At 50.0% G+C, this 20,883-nt stretch overlaps 3 pseudogenes; 2 read left to right on the forward strand and 1 right to left on the reverse strand.

Annotated features, from left to right (window-relative positions):
• The first annotated feature begins 444 nt into the window (after positions 1-444).
• LOC140605420 (adenosine deaminase pseudogene) lies at positions 445-4,261 on the forward strand (annotated as a pseudogene).
• A 545-nt stretch (positions 4,262-4,806) lies between these two features.
• LOC140605421 (CXXC-type zinc finger protein 1 pseudogene) lies at positions 4,807-5,864 on the forward strand (annotated as a pseudogene).
• Positions 5,865-10,078: 4,214 nt separating this feature from the next.
• Positions 10,079-11,013, reverse strand: LOC140605422 (RNA-binding protein 4B pseudogene; annotated as a pseudogene).
• Between the last annotated feature and the right edge of the window lie 9,870 nt (positions 11,014-20,883).

A 20,883-nucleotide genomic window follows, 5' to 3' on the forward strand; every position in this document is an offset into this window, starting at 1 on the left:
AGCTTCTGTCCAATCTGGTGAAGACCATTCCAGGGGCTGAGTGGGGGCCCGCGCAGAGTGCGGCCATGGGGGCTCGGTGCATGGCTGCAGCGTCTCCAAGTGAGGTGTGGCAGGTGTGGGCTGGGGGCCCTTGCTTGGCTGGAGGGCAGGTGTCTTCCTGGGATGCGGGGGCCTGGCTGTGCATCCACGGGCATGTCTGCTTCCTGGAGCACACAGATTCCCTGAATTCCCCACAGGCCCTCCTGGATGCTCCTGCAGGTGTGCTGGCTGGGGCTCCACCACGCTTTCTTTCGGGGGTTCAGGGTCCTGTCTAGGGGCATGTGGGCACATTTCTTGCCTGGAGCCTGGGGGGGGCATTTGGGAATTGTCTGCCAATGCGTTGCTGACAGCGGGACGGGTGTTCTCCTCAGGATACTTGGGTGGTGCCTGGGTGTGTCCGAGCCCATGGCCCTGAGAGCCAGCCTGGGGACCCTCGAGGGACACTCTGCAGGGCCTCTTGTCTCTCTGCTGCACAACCAGGCTGTCAGCCCTGACACAGGGTTGGCGAGCCGGCTGAGGGGTGTCAGTGATCGGCACTTCCTGGGCACCAGGCGGTCTACCAGGTGGGCTGAGGCTAACTTGAGGGCTTCTGAGATGAGATGTGGAATGGGACCAGACACTCATGACTGGATTGTCAGTACGTGGTTCCATCAGCAGGGCAGGCTCAGGGATAGAAGGCCTCCTGGTGGTGTAGACAGGCATCGGCATGTGTGGACACTGTGGGAATAGAGAACACCTGGGACTCCATGAGTTTGGCCCCAGCACTAAGGCAAAATGAACACTCAGGAAAGAAAGAAAGAAACCAACTAACGGCCAAGACCTTAGTAACAACCCCCTCACCCGGAACAGGGAAAGAAAAAGATGGGATCTGTTGATCTGACTCACCCTGGGAGTAGGGAATGCAGTTGCAGGGCTGGTCCGGAACAAAGGTATGACTGGATGCTTTTGATGCCCTTGAGACATTATGGGGGGACACGCAAAGTCCTGCCTCACAGCGATGCTTCTTCTATTGGACCAGCTCTTCCATCCACTATGCTCATGAGGCAATAAGAGTCCTGATGCTGGAGAGTCATGGTGGCAGCTCCTGAGAGGGGATGGGCAGGGGGGTAATGTGTCATGAAGGACAGAGGCCTGTTCTCTGAGGTGGTATGTGCTCCAGGAGTGCCCGCCAATGACCATCACATGCCAACCAGCCACGGTTCACACACATACAAGGCACAAGGCAATATCATGGGCACCAAGGAAAAAAAGGGTGCAAAGACCACGCTGCTCAACTGCCACTGGTCAGAGAGGAAGTGGAGCCCCACCTCCCCCAGGAGGCACATGGAGCCCAGGGAGTGCCCAAGGGCACAGCCCGGGAAGCAGCACACACTCACCCTCACATAGTAACAAGATTCTGTGTCTTCCTTCCAGGTGCGCTTCTGCCCCTCCCGGGGTCTCCTGGGGAACCCGTGGAGCAGGGCCTTCCTCTGCTCGGCTTCTTGCCTGCACGAGAAATCAAAGCAGGGAAAGGAGAAGGAACTCCCTTCCCTGGCTTCCAGCCAGACACCTGCTCGGGGCTTGGGCCAACCTGGTCCTTTCCCTCCTCAGCCACTCTCTGCCCACCTCTGCCCCACCCTGACTACAGTGACCCACCAGGTCATCCTGGCAGTTTGTTTCATGCAGAGTCAGAAAGGGTCTGCCTTGGCATGTGCCAAGCTCCATACATTCACTGGTGCAGGGACACTTGTCCAGCCACAAACCCCACACCAAATCAGCAGGGACAGCTCCATCACCCAAATGTGGACCCTGTTAGTCTGGGAGCTCCTCTGGCTGCCTCGCCCAGCCTGGCTCTGCCTGCAGCCGCCCTGCACACTGTGCATGCACACGGACTCGGGGTCTGTCGTGTCAGCCCTGGCGATCGGGTCACAAGCCCCATTCCTCACCTTCGTCTCTCTGCCTTCTCCCTCTCAGCCTGGTCCAACAGCCCAGCCTGGTGCCGCTGGTCCCGCTGACTCCCCGGCTCCACATTCTTCAGCCTGCTGGAGCCCAAGTCCATGGGAACAAGGGTCGTGCCCCAGTGTTTTATGGGGCATCTGGTGCTTGATGCCTTGTGTCCAAAGGCCCCACAGTCCCTGCACTTTACCTGGGGGTGGAAGGGGCAGGGGTCAGTGCATCCACTCAAATGCCAGTGAACCTGCCAAGCACATGAATGGGAGGCGGTCCTCATGGAGTGGCACATGGGATGAGGACAGGGGACATCCTATCTGGCTAGTGAAGTGTCAGTATAGTGAAGACCTCAGGATGCATCCTCTCACAGCCAGTGGGAGGGCGGGGCAGGGAGGAGGGATTGCAGGTGTCAGGTTGAAGACAGGTGGAAACATCATTAAGATTCGGGACAAACACAAGCGTGGATCTAATCTTATGGTGCCCTGAGACTGATGCTCAGAGTCTCTGAGTGTCCTAATGTGTAGACTGCTGGGATTCCAGCCCATGTCAGGATGGACAACAGGGTCCGGTCAATGATCTTCTGTGAGCCTAGCCTGTCGCAAGACTCCTGGCAGAGCTCCTGCTTCAAAACCCATGCCAGCCTCCCCACTCACCCTGGGAGGCGGGACAGGGGGTGGGGGGTCCGCTACATGAGAGGGGGTGCTGGCTGCAGATGGGGGGCCCCGGCTGGAGGATAGGTCCTGTGGCTGAGGGTCTTCTCTCTAGGGACTCCTGACGCTGTTGCTCTTTTTACAGGTTTGCTTTTATGTCCAACTCAGCCCATTGTGAGACCCTGGCACAACCTGGATGGCCCCAGGACCCTGTGGAGCGCTGCCTCCCTGTTGCATCCTGGACACAGCCACACTGGCCCAGGCACACGGGTCACACGTCCTTGAGGGGAGACGGCTTGGCTGTGCACCTCAGGAGGCCGAGGGGCCACTGTGGCCGTGCACGAGAGTGTGAGCAACAAACACTGGTGGCGTGATTTTAAAAACCCCAAACAAGAAAAAACTTAAAGTAGTGCCTTCCATCCTCCACGTAGGAGTAGCGCCTTCCACGGACCTTATTTCTTTGCCCTTTTGCAATGTGCAGGAATGAGTGAGTGGCTGCCTTCCGATGCTCTCTAGGGCAGACTCCTCCCTGGCACAAGAAATTACAGTCACGTGAAGCAAACTGCCCTTTGTCCTCAAAGAAATTGTTTCAAAAGAAAAGTTTTTTAAAAGATTTGCTTGATATTATCTGCCTTGTTCTTATTGACTTGAAATGTTGGCATTTTCTAACTGTGCCTTGTTGGCTACAGTAATTCATTATTCCTGTCAAAACTGAAAAGTGCCCTAATTGAATGTGTTTGAATGTTATCCTTGCAGAGTTCTTTAAATTGAGAGACAAAATGTTTTACCTCACTGTTGGACATACATTCCAAGCTTTTCAACTTTAGGAGAAAAAAAAAATAATCATGTTTTCCGGTATTGTAAATTTTAGACTATTTTGTATACATTGTATTAAAACTGCCACATCAATTTTAATGTAGAGATTTTGCAAATCCTAGGGGAGGTGGTGGCCCTGGTGAGCCAGAGCCTGCAGGAGGGAGAACGGGACTTCAAGGTGAAAGTGAGGTCCATCCTGTGCCACCTGCGCCACCAGCCCAGTTGGCCCCTGGAGGTGGTGGAGCTGTGTCCGAAGTACCAGCAGACTGTGGTGGCCATCGACCTGGCAGGAGACGAGACCATTAAAGGGAGCAGTGTCTTCCTGGGACACGTGAAGGGCTACCAGGAGGCTGTGAGGAGAGGCATCCACCGCACTGTGCATGCAGGGGAGTGGGCTCAGCGGAGGTGGTCAAAGAGGCTGTGGACACGCTCAAGACGGAGAGGCTGGGCCATGGCTACCACACGCTGCAGGACGAGGCCCTTTATGACAGGCTGCAGCAGGAAAACATGCACTTCGAGATCTGCCCCTGGTCCCGTTACCTCACAGGCCCCTGGAACTCTGACACGGAGCATGCAGTGTTCGGCTCAAACATGACCAGGCTACCTACTCCCTCAACACGGATGACCCACTCATCTTCATCCACCCTGGAACGGATTACCAGATGCCCAAACAGGGCATGGACTTTGCCGAGGAGGAGTTTAAGAGACTGAACACCAATGCGGCAAAGTTTAGTTTCCTCCCAGAAGATGAAAAGAAGCAGCTTCTTGATCTGCTCTCTAAAGCCTATGGGATGTCATCTTTGGATGCTTCATGGCAGCATCCCTGAAGACATTATGGCCACTTCTCCAAGCCCTCCCCCTGGGGATGGAGCCTCAGTTCCCTGGGTTGAACGACACTTACCTTTACTCTTTCAAGGAAGACGATGATGCCCATAGTCAACTTCTGCTGCTCTTGAAGCCATGTGCCTGTTTCTAGACACAGGAATACCTCAGCACACCACATCTCTCCTGACTAAGGGCCAGAGTCTGGTTGAATCTGAAGCCTCCCTCCTATAGTGATGCATGTGAAAATCTGGTGCTTAATAAAGAACTCAAAGGCTGGTATTGTTGGGGGAAAAAAAAGGAGATGATCATATTTCTTTCTTTTTTTTTTTTTGGAGGACTGACTTTGTTTATTAAGGGAACCGAGAACAGATCACGTACCCTGGAACCTGAGTTATGCAGGAAGGTAGAAAATATCTACAGTGACTGGGTGACAGAACGGAGCACAACACAAGGTCCCAGGCCAGCCCACCATGGGACACTGCCCCACTCCCTGCATGGAATACTAAAACCGAGTGGTTTTAGCAGCTGCCCCAAGACTCCAGTAATGATGCAATGGAACAAGGATTCTATACGGCTCCCCTCAGCTTCCCCGGAGAGAGTGGATGTGAACAGGTCAGAGGCCTGTCCGCGACAAAGTGGGGCAGCCAAGGCTGCCTCTGTCCTGGCCACTTGGGGCTGGAGCAAAGGCAAGCCTGGCCTCCTGCCCAGGGCAGATGGCAAGGCCAGTCGAATCCACAAGCTGCCTCATGGGCTGGGGGAGGTTGGAAGATGTGGCATCAGGGAAGCATTCCCACACCAGGCATCCATACCTCAGAACAGCTGTGGATCCACGGTGACCCCACTCACCCCACTGCCCCCACAGGGGTACGGAAGCAGCCCCCGTAGCCCACACTGAAAGTGTGGCAAGGCTGGAGGGGAAGGTGGGAGGCCAAGGAAGCCTGGGTGGTGGACCCACCGATAGTAGCAGAGCTCTGGAGGCTTCTGTGAAATGGGCCGACAAGTGTCCCCATTTCATGTCCACCCACAATCCCAGAACAGGCCCTTGTTTGGAAAAGCAATGAGGGTGACAGTGATGACACGGACCTGCAGATCTTCTGCGTCTCCTGCGGGCACCCTATCAACCCACGTGTTGCCTTGCGCCACATGGAGCGCTGCTGCCAAGTACGAGAGCCAGACGTCCTTTGGGTCCACGTACCCCACACACATTGAGGGAGCTACACGACTCTTCTGTGATGTCTACAACCCTTAGAGCAAGACATACTGTAAACGGCTCCAGGTGCTGTGCCCCGAGCACTCCCGGGACCCCGAAGTGCCAGCTGATGAGGTATGTGGGTGTCCTCTTGTGCGTGATGTCTTTAGCTCGCGGGTGACTTCTGCCTCCTGCCCAAACGCCAGTGTACCCGCATTACTGCAGGGAGAGGTTGCGGCTGCTGGAGTGGCCCTGGAGCGTGTGCACGCGTGGTACAAGCTGGACGAGCTGTTTGAGCAGGAACGCACCGTTCGCACGGCTGGGACTGACGGGCAGGATCACTGGCCCTGACGCTGCACCTCACGATCCAGCATGACCCGCTCACTCCCGAGCCGCGCTCCAGTGCTGACCGCTGAGCCTCACTGGCCCCGAAGTCCCCACGCTCTGCATTCCAGGCCCGGGAGCCGCCCGAATCCCCCGTTTGGCTGCTCTGCCATTCATCTGTTTCTCCAGTGGTCCCTGAGTTTCTCCCTGTGCCCACCCACCATTTGACTACCCCGCTGCCGGTATCAGAGGGTCTCAGGATTTTCTTCTGTCCTTGTCTGTCCCTCTGTCTCTCCATTCTCTGTGCCTGGGTGGGACTGTGCAGTTTGCTCACTGTTGCCTCCCCTCTCCCTGGTTTTGTTAATAAAATTTTGAAGAACCAGAAAAAAAAAATTTGATCTCTACAGGGATAAACTCTGTAAAGCCTGAAGCTCAATCAATTGATTTTGAAAACTCTCAAAGGGAGTAAAGGCTTGATCTGAATGGTCTAGAACATGTGCTGTAATTTAATAGAAGAGATGGTCGTCTTAATATTTAATGATTTAAAAGAACTTCTCAGTCCATGCGAAGAGTACAGTCCAAGGATAAATCAAATTTCTGAACGCATTTTATGCTACATATGTGTATACTTTGCAATCCTCAGGTGTTCGAGCCAAATATTCTCTTTCAATAAGTCCTTCTATAGGTTTCTTAATAACAACTGTACTTGGGAAGAATCGAGCCTTCACCTGCTGAGTTACCTCTGCTACTAACACACTGTGCTGCATCTTCTTTCTGGATTTCATTATCTGCAGGATAGCAGCTTCGATCTCATGTTTCCTGTCGTCATCTACTTTCTGCCTCGTTTCTTTCCTTTCTGGGTCAGATTCACCTTGTTTGGCAGCAACTGTTTGAGTCTTGACTCTGTGTACTTTGGATGTGAACTGATCATTAACTGTGAATCTGTGGCCATTTTCTGTTCCCTTGGACTTGGGTTCTTTTGTAAGAACCCGCTGTGTTGGTTTACCACAGGCGAGGGACTGCAGGGCTCTACCAAGTTCTCTTTCAGGGATATCTGTTTCTTGTTGAATTTCCTCAAACGTGTATTTTTCTCTGTATGATTTAATTCATACATCTTTTATTCTTCTTTTGGCAAACATCAGATAATATGAGCAAAACTATATTTCTTGCTCACTATAGTTACCTACATTCGTTTTTGCTTTATGTAAGTTTGTAAATATATGTTAAGTGGATAAAATTCTTGGCTAAGGACATACTCCAAAACTCTGACATATACTTTTCTGAGTTAGGGGAAAAGAAAGCTTATGAAACTTCCATTAGACCATAATCACACAGCAAACTAAATTAGTATATGCTGTTTTTAAATTAACATCTGCCATTTTTTAAAGACTTCAGGTTTTGGTTACAGCTAAAATGATTTTTATCTGAAGTTTATGAAAGAACAGAAGCTGACCACACAAATCTTACTCATAAGCATATTGGCCTTTTCAAAATAGAAAATAATAAAAATAAACCTATAATCAAGGAAATTCCACTCATCTTATTAGAAAAAAATAGCTACCAATGTTATTATAAATACAGATGGCAATTTGTAATAACTAGGTTTCATGATATTTGCTTTATTTCTTTTTTTTTAAATTTTTTATTGGCGTTCAATTTACTAACATACAGAATAACCCCCAGTGCCCGTCACCCATTCACTCCCACCCCCCGCCCTCCTCCCCTTCCACCACCCCCAGTTCTTCTTCTCTTTTGATTTTAAAGTAACAGATTGGGATCCCTGGGTTGCGCAGCGGTTTTGCACCTGCCTTTGGCCCAGGGCGCGATCCTGGAGACCCGGGATCGAATCCCACGTCAGGCTCCCGGTGCATGGAGCCTGCTTCTCCCTCTGCCTAGGTCTCTGCCTCTCTCTCTCTCTGTCTCTCTCTCTCTCTGTGTGACTATCATAAATAAATAAAAAAATAAAGTAACTGATTACTTCATAATAAAGGCAAGCCATTTAGCATTTTATAATTTAATTCTTTTATAAATTTCAGACCCCAAAAATTTCAAATCAAGTATTACAAAACAGCCAGCCTTCAGAATATATTTTGTTTGGCAGACAGAATGGTTTTTCTTCTTTTGAATTGGAATACATTCATGCAGTACTTAACTTGCTCTAAGCTGACCCATCCCTACTAGCTTCCCACATTGTCACCAGCTGGGCATGTGAGGCTGACACCCGTTTTTAATATTATAAAACTCAGTATTAACTTACAAAAATTAAGTTGCATGCATGGAGCAAAAATTCAAATATATCATAAACTTGATGCTAAATCTTAATACTCATTCCTAATTTGGGAAAAAGAGATCAAACCAAAAAGGACTCATCTTCATAATACTTAGTTACATAAAACATTATCAATAAGAAATGTTTCTATATATGGATACTGTCTTTTTAGAATAGTGTTAACAGTAACCTGAAATCTGAGATAGATAAATCATTCATATCACAAAGTATTATATACTGTCTTTCCTATACAGTCTTGGCTCCCAAACAGTGGGCTTCAACTTCATCCCTACATATAATATAAACATTCTCAAATATTTGAAATAAAGGAAAGGTGTCATTAATAAGGCTAACTAAAATTACAACAAAGGCTTTCTTCTAATCCTAGAGAATGAAACAAAAAGAGAGGTCTTGTAAGACACATTGGAAATGAGGAAGAATTTGAAGTCAAGTTGGCCCTGGACCCTTTTACATTGCTACTCCTTCTGTTTGTTCAAGTTAAAGAATAAGAGAGGCCACCAACTGCTCCTTAGTGGAACAGGCTGCAAAGAAAACAAAGCAGCTAAGTGATGATGAGGAAAACAAAGAATATAAAAAGTTGTAGTTATGAAGATGATCAATAAATAATGGAGCTCCTGGCTGGCTCAGTTGGTAAGGCATGCAACTCTTTATCTATCTCAGGGTCATGAATTCAAGCCCTATGTTGGGCAGAGAGATTACTTAAAAGAATTAAAAATAAAAGACATTAAAAAAACTGTAAAAAAATGATGGTAGTAATTCTATTCTGAAGTTTAAGAAACAGCAAGGAGTAACAAATAAATTAGAGAGACAGTAATCTCCCTATTTTTTTCTTCCATTCCCTTTTAATTTGAATACAAATACAGAAAGAATCATGTCGTCTGCTCATAACTCACTCTTTGACTATAGAATAAGTCAAAACTTGTAAATGCGTCATTGAAAACATATTAACACTCCATCTGCAGCCTTTGAGGTTTCAGCCATACTTCACTACCAGCGTTGTGTGAGCAAGCCATATAATTTCATGTCTCCTTGTGTCTCTTTATGCTGCTCTGCCTCAGAAACCCCTTTTTTCCTCTCCTGGGTAGCTCAGTGGTTGAGCACCTGCCTTCGGCCCAGGGCGTGATCCTGGAGACCCGGATCGAGTCCCACATTGGGCTTCCTGCATGGAGCCTGCTTCTCCCTCTGCCAGTGTCTCTGTCTCTCTCTGTGTCTTTCATGGATAAATCAATAAAATCTGAGTTGCTCAGTCGGTTATGCATCCCCCTTGATCTTGGCTCAGGTCATGATCTCTTGGTTGTCGGATAAAGCCAGATGCCAAGCTTTGCATGTTCGGCAAGAAGGCTGCTTGGAACGCTTTGTCTCTCATTCTGCCTTTCCCCCTGCTCGTACTCTCCCTCTTTCTCTCACTTTTTTTAAGTGTTAGAAACGTTTATTTGTCAAAATATTTTTTAAAAAGTGGGAGGAGTGAAATAAAACAAGGCTAAATTTCAGCTAATGCTGTACCACGATCACAGGTCAGACATAAAGCAAAACAAACAAAACAACAACCCCCACCCCCAAAACCCCAATGGTCCTAGCAGTTTCAGAAGATTAGCCTCAACGTTAGGGCCCAGAGCTAACAGAAGAGTAAAAGGTCTTGTGCCACTACATGGTCATTTTAAAGGGAAAGGAGATGTTGCAGGTAGACAGGGAGAAGGGCTCAATTCCTAAGGAAAGCAAGATAAGAGGGGGATCCACGGTACAGGAAAAAGGGGATGTCAGCATAATCCTTACCTAGGGCTGCTCAGAGGCTGAGAATATAAGGAACGGAGTGAAAGGCTACAGGGACTAGTATCAAGAGGAAAGAAAAGTCAACTTATAAGAATTAAATTAAGAAAGAAAACACAGTTGGTCACAAACTCCTTTGTTTACTCAAACATGAAGCAATGGAAACATCGTGGCAAGGGGACGCGCGGAGCAGGTTCTCATATATGACCGCAGCCCAGGGTTCAGTCCGCAATGATCCTACCTCCAGTTTCAAAAGGCTGAGCACCGTGCTCGGTCCACATGTGCTCCCGCTCACACTGGACCATGCCATACAGAGAATCCGTGCAGCTGCTGAGGCCTGCGGCAGCTCACTCTCTGGCCCATAACCATGGGGAGCACAGCTGTGGCATGACAAAGGGGGCTCCTGTCCCTTCCATAGTAGGACGAGGTGTTGGCAGCGGCAGCAGCCACAGAGCCGAAGTGGCAGCAGCCCCTGAGCTCGGCAACAGGTGTCTGTCGTAGGGATCAACAGAAGTGGGGTTGGGGTGACTGGTCCCAGCTGTGCTCTGGTCGTGAGGCAGATGGGACATGGACTGCTCCGCGCTTGTATGCAGAGGCTGCTGCTGCCGCCGCCACTGCCTCATAAGAGCAGACCCGGTAGCGCTTCTAAGAGTCGATGCTCCATATGCATCGTTGTAACATGTGGGTTCCCCGCAGCCCAGGGTGTACGGCGTGCGCACTGCTCCATACTGTCCGTTATGCTGCTCAGTAAAGTCCGCCACACGACCTGTGCGATCTACTGGACACTCTTTGGACCAGTGCCCCTCTTTCCCACGCCGATAGCAGCCACTCTGGTCTCCCATCCCAGGGGCAGTCCGAAGTCGGCTTGTGGATAACTGCACGTGCATCCTTTTGTCTTGAAACTCTGTGTTGTCAAGGCCCCTGATGGCCTCCACTGGAGGCCCGTTTGACACCTTGAAGCTTAAATAGGAGTTGTTTGAGGAGACCAGTGTGTGCCTCTCAGTTCCACTGGCTGCTTGTGGTCTCCAGGGGAGGTGGGATTTTACTTATTGAGTACCTCCTGTAGGGCCAGCATTATGTATCCTGAGAAGCAAAATGAGCGTCTGGCCATGATCTGTAATGTTGGAACACCAAGGAGGACAAGTGGTGTCCCAGGGAGGCCTTGCATTGTGGCCTTACTGCATGTGGGGACATCTGTGATTTTGATTTATATTTGGGGTATCTCTGAGGCAAGAGTGCCCTGAGTTCCTTACCCTAAAAGGAACAACTCTTAGACAGTGGCCCAAGAGTTTGTAAGAGGTGCTGATGGAACCATTTGCTGACCAGGGCATCCAGAGCTAAATGGCAGCCTAAAGCTTGGCTTCTACTGCTGACTGTTGGGTGGGTTGTGTCCTTTATTAGGGACATAAATATTCCACATGAGCTCCCCCCCTGTAGCATGGTGCTCATACCATCCATAAAGTAGACAAACTCCATTGCAGTTCACTCAGTTGATGTCATGGGGGCTCCCTACATAGCCAAGGGGACTGGGGAAGGCTGACCTTCTCTGGTATGGTGGCATCCAGCAAGGGACTGAGGAAGAACAGGGGAGACCTCCCCTGCAGGTGGGATAAGCCCGCGGCCTCAAGTTCGACTCTCTCCTGCATTGAGGAGACCTCAGTAGCTATGCCTCCCAAGGCTCAATGGACAGCTGGATGTGGACGGTCACACGCCAGTGTCTATAGGAACCTCTCTTTCCAGGAGAGCCCAGGATGTGGCAGCAGTTGTTACTTGGTTGGTGTATAACATAGACAAGGACGATATTTTCTTGCATCTGAGGGCCTTGGGCACTGTATGTCCATTATGGATATGTGGTCCAGAAAAAAAAAAGGCAAGTCCATTGCTTGTCATGGGAAACAAGTCCGACCTAGAGGAGCGGAGGCAGGTGCCCATCGAAGAGGCAAGGACTAAAGCAGAGGAGTGGGGTGTGCAGTACGTGGAGACATCAGCTAAAACGAGAGCCAATGTGGACAAGGTATTCTTTGACCTAATGAGAGAAATCAGAGCCAAAAACATGTCCGAGAACAAAGACAAGAACGGCAAGAAAAGCAGCAAGAACAAGAAAAGTTTTAAAGAAAGATGTTGTTTACCGTGAAAGCCAAGATGGCGGATGAAGTCAGTCGCCACTAAGGACATGGGGCGGGCTCATTAAGAGAAGAGTATAGTTGACGCCTTGATGTGTTCCTTGCTCTCCCCAACCTCATTCACACATACTTCTTTAAAAGGGGAAAATATTTGTGAATCAGTGGCTGGCAGGAGAAATAAGCCCTTGTCCATGCATTGGAATGGCTACTTTGTTGGGAGGCTTTGGAATTTCCTTCTTCCCTTCTCCTTCCCAAAAGTTTTATCACATACGTAGTGCTATAGGTAAGAAATAAGTGTTAACTAAAAAGAAGTGTACTGTCATAGCATCTTATTTCCCTCCCTAGTTTTATAATATCACCATCTTTTGTTTTGAAATAAAAATGTCTAATTAGGTTTGGGGAAGGGAGTAGGATAAGACTCTCCCTAACTCTTATCAGCTTAACAGAAGTATTCAAATAAATCCATTAAGCTCTAATAAAAACTGAGAGATTTTTGGGATAAGTTTTTTGGCAATACCCCATGGATCTGAAGCACGGTGGATAAAATAAAAATAAATATGAATTGGGCCAAATAGGTCAGTAACAAGCTCACAAACCTTTCACACATATGAAAAATGAAAGTTGAATTCTTTGTATTTAAATATTAGCCAACTATAGCCTGTGTTAGCTATTTCTCTCCTGTAGCATCCTGATTTTTGTGTAGAAGCTTCTTTTTAGCAAGTAAGTGAAGACTCAAGAGTAATATACTTTACAAATGACACAGTTTTCTAACCAGGTCAAGACTATATCTTTGGATACACCATCTCCTAATTGCCAGATCGTAGGCTCATCCTTCTCTGTTGGTAACCAATGTATGTCCTTCTGGTCAACCTCTGCATGCAGAGGTGAAGAGAGCCTCTTTGTGTGTTTCTTTTAAGTATAATGAGTTCTTCTGAAGAATGTGATGAGTTGAAATTGTATTTTCAAATCATGAAGCCAGAGCCTGTGCCAGACCTTCTGCTACCTCTCATAGATTTGCTCTAATTCTAAATGTAAAATTAGGAGAAGTGGAAAAGGAGAAGATAAGCCATTGCCTTTTTACCTCTAGGAATTGGCTGCTATTTCTATGTAATTTTCTTCTGAGACAGCCATAGAGTTGGTTAGAAAAAGGCTTTTACTGATGAGATATTGTTAAGCATTCTTGTATCAATATTCTCAATTTAGCAACCAGAACATTTTTCCTCACGAAAGGAGTACTGTGTGATGAAAACCCAGTATTCAGCATATTTTCCCCCTTTTTTTGGAAGTGACATTTCACACACAGGTGCCAAAAGTGAATTGGGGTGGGGAGAGTGAGAAACTTTCAAATTTATAGTTATTACAGAAATTGTGGAAATTATGATCTGACTGGAAAGCAATCTTGTATCACCTCCCAAAGAATCATGGTCATTTTTAAAATAAAAAGCAGACAAAAAATTGTTGTTTCCTGCCTTGTTAATGTTCTCCATTCTCACTGGTGTGAGGTGGGATCTCATGGTGGTTTTGATTTGTATTTACCTGATGGCCAGTGATGTGGAGCATTTTCTTATGTGCTTGGTGGCCATGTCTATGTCTCCCTCTGTGAGATTTCTGTTCATGTCTTTTGCTCAATTCATGATTGGATTGGTTGTTTCTTTGCTTTTGAGTTTAATGAGTTCTTTATAGATCTTGGTTTCTAACCCTTTATCTGGTGTGTCATTTGCAAATATCTTCTCCCGTTCTGTAGGTTGTCTTTCAGTTTTGCTGTGCAGAAGCTTCTTATCTTGATGAAGTCCCAATAGTTCATTTCTCCTTTTGTTTCTCTTGCCGTCATGGATGTATCTTGCAAGAAGTTACTGTGGCCGAGTTCAAAAAGGGTGTTGCCTGTGTTCTCCTCTAGGATTTTGATGGAATCTTGTCTCACATTTAGATCTTACATCATTTTGAGTTTATCTTTGTGTATGATGTAAGAGAATGATCCAGTTTCATTCTTCTGCATGTGGATGTCCAGTGTTCCCAGCACCATTTATTGAAGAGACTGTCTTTTTTTCCAGTGGGTAGGCTTTCCTGCTTTGTAGAATGTTAGTTGACCATAAAGTTGAGGGTCCACTTCTGGATTCTCTATTCTGTTCCATTGATCTATGTGTCTGTTTTTGTGTCAGGACCACACTGTCTTGATGACCACAGCTTTGTAGTACAACCTGAAATCTGGCATTGTGATGCCCCCAGCTATGGTTTTCTTTTTCAATATTCCCCTGGCTATTCGGGGTGTTTTCTGATTCCACACATATCTTAAGATGATTTGTATCAACTCTCTGAAGAAAGTCCATGGTATTTTGATAGGGATTGCATTGAATGTGTAAATTGCCCTGGGTAGCATTGGCATTTTCACAACATTAATTCTTCCAATCCATGAGCATGGAATATTTTTCCATCTCTTTGTGTCTTCCTCCATTTCTTTCAGAAGCGTTCTGTAGTTTTTAGGGTATAGATCCTTTACCTCTTTGGTTAGGTTGATTCCTAGGTATCTTATGCTTTTGGGTGCAATTGTAAATGGGATTGACTCCTTAATTTCTCTTTCTTCAGTCTCGTTGTTAGTGTACAGAAATGCCACTGACTTCTGGGCATTGATTTTGTATCCTGCCACAATGCCGAATTGCTGTATGAGTTCTAGCAATCTTGGGGTGGACTCTTTTGGGTTTTCTATGTAAAGTATCATGTCATCTGCGAAGAGGGAGAGTTTGAATTTTTCTTTGCCAATTTGAACGCCTTTTATTCCTTTTTGTTGCCTGATGGCTGAGGCTAGGACTTCTAGTGCTATGTTGAATAGCAGTGGTGAGAGTGGACATCCCTGTCCTGTTCCTGATCTTAGGGGAAAGGCTCCCAGTGCTTCCCCATTGAGAAAGTTGCTGTGGGGTTCTCGTAGATGGCTTTTAAGATGCTGAAGAATATTCCCTCTCTCCCTACACTCTGAAGAGTTTTGATCAGGAACGGATGCTCTATTTTGTCAAATGCTTTCTCTGCCTCTATTGAGAGGGTCAGATGGTTCTTGTTTTTTCTCTTGCTGATATGGTCAGTCACATTGATTGTTTTACGTGTGTTGAACCAGCATTGCATCCCGGGTATAAATCCCACTTGGTCATTTTGAATCGTCTTCTTAATATATTGTTGGCCTCTATTGGCTAGTATCCTGTTGAGAATTTTTGCATCCATGTTCATCAGGGATATTGGTCTCTAATTCTCCTTCTGGGTGGGGTCTTTGTTGGGTTTTGGAATTAAGGTGATGCTGGCCTCATAGAAGAAGTTTGGAAGTACTCCGTCTCTTTCTGTCTTTTATACAGCTGTAGTAGAATAGGTACGGTGTCTTCGTTAAGCGTTTGATAGAATTCTCCAGGGAAGCCATCTGGCCCTGGACTTTTGTGTCTTTGGAGGGTTTTGATGACTGCTTCAATTTCCTCCCTGGTTATCTGCCTGTTTAGGTTTTCTATTTCTTCCTGTTCCAGGTTTGGTTAATCGTGGTTTTCCAGAAATCTGTCCATTTCTTCTAGATTGCCTAAGTTATTGGCATAGGCTGCCCATAATAAGTTTTTAAAATCGTTTGTATTTCCTTGGTGTTGGTAGTGATCTCCCCTTTGTCATTCATGATTTTATTAATTTGAGTCTTTTCTCTCTTCTTTTTAATAAGGCTGGCTAATGGTTTATCTTACTAATTCTTTCAAAGAACCAACTCCTGGTTTTGTTGATCATCGCACAGTTTTTCTGGTCTCTATTTCATTGAGTTCTGCTCAAATCGTTTTTAACCCTCTTCTTCTGCTGGGTGTAGGATCTATTTGCTGTCTTTTCTCCAGCTCTCTGACAATTGGCTTTCTGACATTGAATTGTAATCCAGATTTTGTAACTCTGTGGGAGAGAGGACTGTTTCTGATTCTTTCGAGGTGAGGTTTTCCTTCTAGTCATTTTGCTCAGTGCAGAGTGGCCAAAAACAAGTTGTATTGGGAAAAGGAGAAAAAGAGAGGAGAGAAAGAAGGAAAGAAAAGAGAAAAAGAAAAAAAAAAAAAGAAAAGAGAAAAAGGAAAAAGAAAAAAGGAAGAAAAAAGAAAAAAAAGAAAGAAAAAGGAATAAAGGGGAAAAAAGGTGGGGGAAGCAAACAGAAATCAAAAAGCAAAACAAGGAATCCCTGGGTGGCACAGCAGTTTGGCGCCTGCCTTTGGCCCAGGGCCCGATCCTGGAGACCCGGGATCGAATCCCACATCGGGCTCCCGGTGCATGGAGCATGCTTCTCCCTCTGCCTGTGTCTCTGCCTCTCTCTCTCTCTGTGACTATCATAAATAAAAAAAATTTAAAAAAGGCAAAACAAAAGAAAACAAAACAAAGCAAAACAAAACCACGGGGTAGTATCTTCTGATTCTGTATACTTTAAGTCCCTTGAATTCCCCTGGAAGTTGTCCGTCTAGGTGGTCTTCTGGGGGAGGGGCCTGTTGTGCTGATTCTCAGGTGTTAGCACTTGGGGGAGCTGCTCTGCCCCCTGCCTGGTGCAGGGCTCAGTGGGGGTTGTTTACCCCGTGAGGCCCCTGGAGTAACAACCGCAGGGGCGGAAGCAGGTCTGGAGCCCTGGAGTCAGCTCCTGCAGTAACTACAAAGCTCTTGGTCTGCAGGGCCTTGAGGCTCCAGGGCGGGGCCGCTGATCTGCTCAGCCTGGGGCAGGAGAGTCTTTGCTGTCCTGGGCCCTCCGGGCCTCTGCCTGTCCCAGGGGAGGCCAGATCCTGGGCTGTGTCCTGGCGCCCTGTGCTGTGGGGCCTGCGCTGTTGGATTTGCGCTCCGGCCCCGCAGACCCCTCCGCGGAGCCTCTTCCTCTGCCCTAGCCCCTCCAAGCTGCTCCCTCCATGCAGCCCCCTCCGCGGAGCCCCCGCCGGAGCCCCCCCAGCTGCTCCCGCCCCGCAGCCCCCTCCGTGGAGCCTCTTCCTCCGCCCAAGCCCCCGAGCTGCTCCCGCCCTGCAGCCCCCTCCGCTGAGCCGCCCCCAGCCCCTCAGAGCTGCTCCCGCCCCGCAGCCCCCTCCCCGGAGCCTCTTCCTCTGCCCGAGCCCCTCCAAGCTGCACCGCTGCGCAGCCCCCTCCACGGAACCACCGCCCGAGCCCCCCCGAGTTGCTCCCGCTCCGCAGCCCCCTCCGCAGAGCCTCTCCTCCGCCGGGGCCCCTCTAAGCTGCTCCAGCCCCGCAGCCCCCTCCCCGGAGCCTCATCTTCTGCCCGAGCCCCTCCGAGCTGCTCCTACCTCGCAGTTCCCTCCGCGGAGCCGCCCCCAGCCCCTCCGAGCTGCTCCCGCCCTGCAGCTGTCTCCCTGAAGCCTCTTCCTCCGCCCAAGCCCCTCCAAGCTGCTCCCGCCCCGCAACCTCCTCCCCGGAGCCTCTTCCTCCGGCCCAAGCCCCCCAGCCAGCTGCTCCTGCCCCATAGCCCCCTCCGCAGAGCCACTGCCTGAGCCCCTCTGAGCTGCTCCCGCCCCCGCAGCCCTCTCCCCGGAGCCTCTTCCTCTGCCCTGCCCCGACCCCAGCTGCTCCCGCCCCAGCAGCCCCCTCCACGGAGCCGCCCCCAGAGCACCTCGGAGCTGCTCTGGGTCCCGCCCTGTGTGCTTCAGCACTTAGGGAGCTCAGCGCACTCTCCCGGGGTGCAGGTGTCTGTTAGTGTCTCAGGGAGCCCGAGGGCATCCCCGACCTCCTGGGTCTTGCTCTAACTCCCTGCGAGCCCCTTTCCTCCCGGGAAGGTTGGTGCAGCTCCTGCTCCTCCAGGACGGGGCTCTCCTGTCCTGGGGACACTCGCCCCGGCCTCAGCCCGGCTCCTCGCGGGGCCCCTCCCCCTTGGAGGCCTTTTGTTTCTTTATTTCTTTTTCCCCGTCTTCCTACCTTGATAGAAGCCGAACTCTTCTCACCGTAGCACTCCAGCTGGTCTCTCTTTAAATCTCAGGCCTAATTCGTAGATTTTCAGGATGATTTGAAGGTTATCTAGGTAATTTGGTGGGAACAGGTGATTTGGGGACCCTACTCCTCTGCCATCTTCCCTTCCTTCGATTTTTTTTTTAATTAGGAAAAAATCAGGCAATAATGTGGGGTGTGACATACAAATGTCCCCACCCCCCGGGAGCTGAAGAAGCAGCAAGAAGGGCCCCCCACCCCGCTGTGCCCCACTTAGAGGCCTGCGCCTTGCTCCGCTCTATCACTGTCTGCAGGGCAGAAAGTTGGGGCGGGAGGAGCAGGACGGTGCTGCAGACGGGACATCCCACGTGGTGGCGGGACAGGCTGATGTGCGCTGAGGACACAATCCTGCGGCAAGGCTTTGGGGCTATCCGCGCAGTTAAAACTTGCTTGAAAGGAATAAAAAGCTTCTGGCTTCTTTTTTTTTTTTAAGATTTTATATATTTATTTGGCGGAGACCAAGCATGAGCAGGGGGCGGGGAGGGCAGAGGGAGAAGCAGACCTTCTGCTGCGCGGGACGCGGGGCTCGATCCCAGGACTCTGAGGTCACGGCCTGAGCCCAAGGCAGACGCTTCCCGCACTGAGCCCCTGGGCGCCCCAGCTCCTGGTGCTGAGGGGGTCCCACGTCCCGGAAAAGGCCCCGATGCAGCCGCGCCGGCAGGTGCCCGCGGCTCACCATGGAAACTGCACGGTCTCCGCCTCCATGTCCTCGTCCCACAGCGGCCTTGAGCTGCGGCTCCATTTCGGGGCAGCGGGCGGCCGTGCTGGCCACAGGGTCACCTGGCATCGTGGGCCCCTGCAGGTGGAGCAGACCCAGGTGGACACACCTGCCGAGAGCAGCCTGATGCCTCCAGGAGCCCCAGGCCCACGTGCTCCTCTCCTGAGTGGCCCGGCACGTCCCCGGGCTAAGCCCCGCCGGTGCCTGAGCTCGAGGGTGTGGGCCTCTCCTCGCCCCGGGGAGCTCCCACGCCTGCACCTCCCTGGGCCGCTGCCCCAGGTCCCGCCGACCGACCCTGGAGATCGAAGGCTGGACCCACGTCACGCTCATTTCTCCTCTGCGGATTATCCACGGTTCTTTGCTGCGATGTCCTTAACCGAGGGATTTTAAAGGAAGGCCGTCTCGAAGGCCACTCGCTGGGATTGTCCCCGAGGACCAGGATGTGCTGGTTCTGCTGCCCCTCCGGCCCCTCTCGTTCTCAGAAGCGGGTTCAAGCCTCAGCCGTGCCCTGTGGGTCCCCGCAGCCCCGCCAGCTACCTCCCCACAACGGCGTCCTGGCCACGGGCCTGGACTGTGGTCCCCCCCTCCACCCAAAGCCTGTTGCAACCGCTCTCTGCACCTCACCCCTTCTGCTTCTCTCCGTGTCACTTGTGCGGACCCTTGGTGCTCAGACCCGGGGGCCCCAGGAGCCTCCTAACCGCAGGAGCTCCTGCAGCATCTCGTCAGCGCTCGTCCCCCCGCGGACGGGATGCTCTGTGCTCTCGCTCTTCTCCCAGGCGAGCCCTTGAGGGTGACACCTTGTCCCCACATCCCCGTCCTCCCTGTGGTGGGCACAGCTCCTGCCCGGCCGGCGGCTCCCTCCTCGGCTGAATGAAGGCACCACCAGCCCAGGCTGGGGCCTGGTAGAACCTGTGCGGCTGCGATAATTCCACTGCATGTCCCCTTTCATGTGCCTAATGAGGCAGTGCTGATGTTTGGGCTCCTAAGGACTCAATATCCATTCTCGGGTGTCATTTAGCTTTTGATTTATTGTCTGTCTCTCTCTCTCAGCGTTTTCTTTTCTTGCCATTTCCTCTCTCTCGAAGGAATGGGAAGCCAAGTATTTTCTCCACCTGGAGCTCACCTGGGGAAGCGATCCCATCTTATCTGTTAAACATCTTCAGCCTCGAAGAGGTTGCAAATTGCCAACTGTCCTCTCCAGCTGCAGCGGAGCCACAACACTTCCTTGCAACGGGGGACCGTCTTTCTATGATTCCCTCGCATCCTATCATTACAAGTGCCTGTGCTCAGATTCAGTATCATTATGTCATTTGCAATGCGGCAGCATGATGAGAACCAAATGAGAAAACACCACTTCCCGTCAAAACCGCAAATTGTAAACATGCATTTCTCTTTGAGTCTCGGAGATTCCGTGTATTTACCACCTGAAAATCCATACTTTGAGAGCTCTTTCCCCAACTTGTTGGAAGGTTAGAGAATATAAGAATGTTGAAATGTTAGGTTTAGTGATGGCACGTTTGATAAAATGCCACAATGTCCCCAATGGCTGGGTTCAGAGAAGAGCAAAACAAAAAACACAATGAAAGAAAACAGAAACACAAGACTTCTGGCAATTCTCACAGCTCAGTGCACATTTTCCACGACTGTGGGACCACAGCCGGGTCGTGAGTTTTGCCCTCTGAGCATTCATGGCGCTTGATGAGGGGTTCCATTTCCGGCGGTGGAGAGACGGGGATGACAAATGGACAGTCGTGTCTTTAGCTGTAGGCATCTTGGCGTTCGGTACGTCCATTCCCAAGAGGACTGCAGGGCAAGAGGAAGCCCCCTCCCACGGGAGCCTCGGTGATGGGAGAACAGTGAACAGGAGGGTAGCAAGGGCTCGGCCGGGAAGTCTTCTGGAAAGAGAGAGGTGATGTTTCTACAAGACCCCGTTTTAATTCACGTCCCGCCCGAGGAGTGTTCTGTGGACCCACTGATTTCTGGTAGTCAGCCCAGCTTCTTCCCAAGAGAGCCCCCGCTTCCCTCCTCAGGTTCACACGACCCCAGAGAGGAAAGCCCGACTCTTACACGCGCCCCTGGGAGTCAAATGCATACTCAGGACGGGATGTGCATCCTTTCCAAACATCGAGCTTCTCCACGCACGTCAACCTTATAAAGAGGACATCGTGGGAGAACCCAACGCCCCCCCAAGTGTACCAGCAGCTACTCAGACATGGTGGCAGGGGCGTGTGGATACAAGCCCCAGATCACAC

Source organism: Canis lupus, chromosome 15, assembly GCF_048164855.1.
Source record: "Canis lupus baileyi chromosome 15, mCanLup2.hap1, whole genome shotgun sequence".
Taxonomy (NCBI): Eukaryota; Metazoa; Chordata; class Mammalia; order Carnivora; family Canidae; genus Canis; species Canis lupus.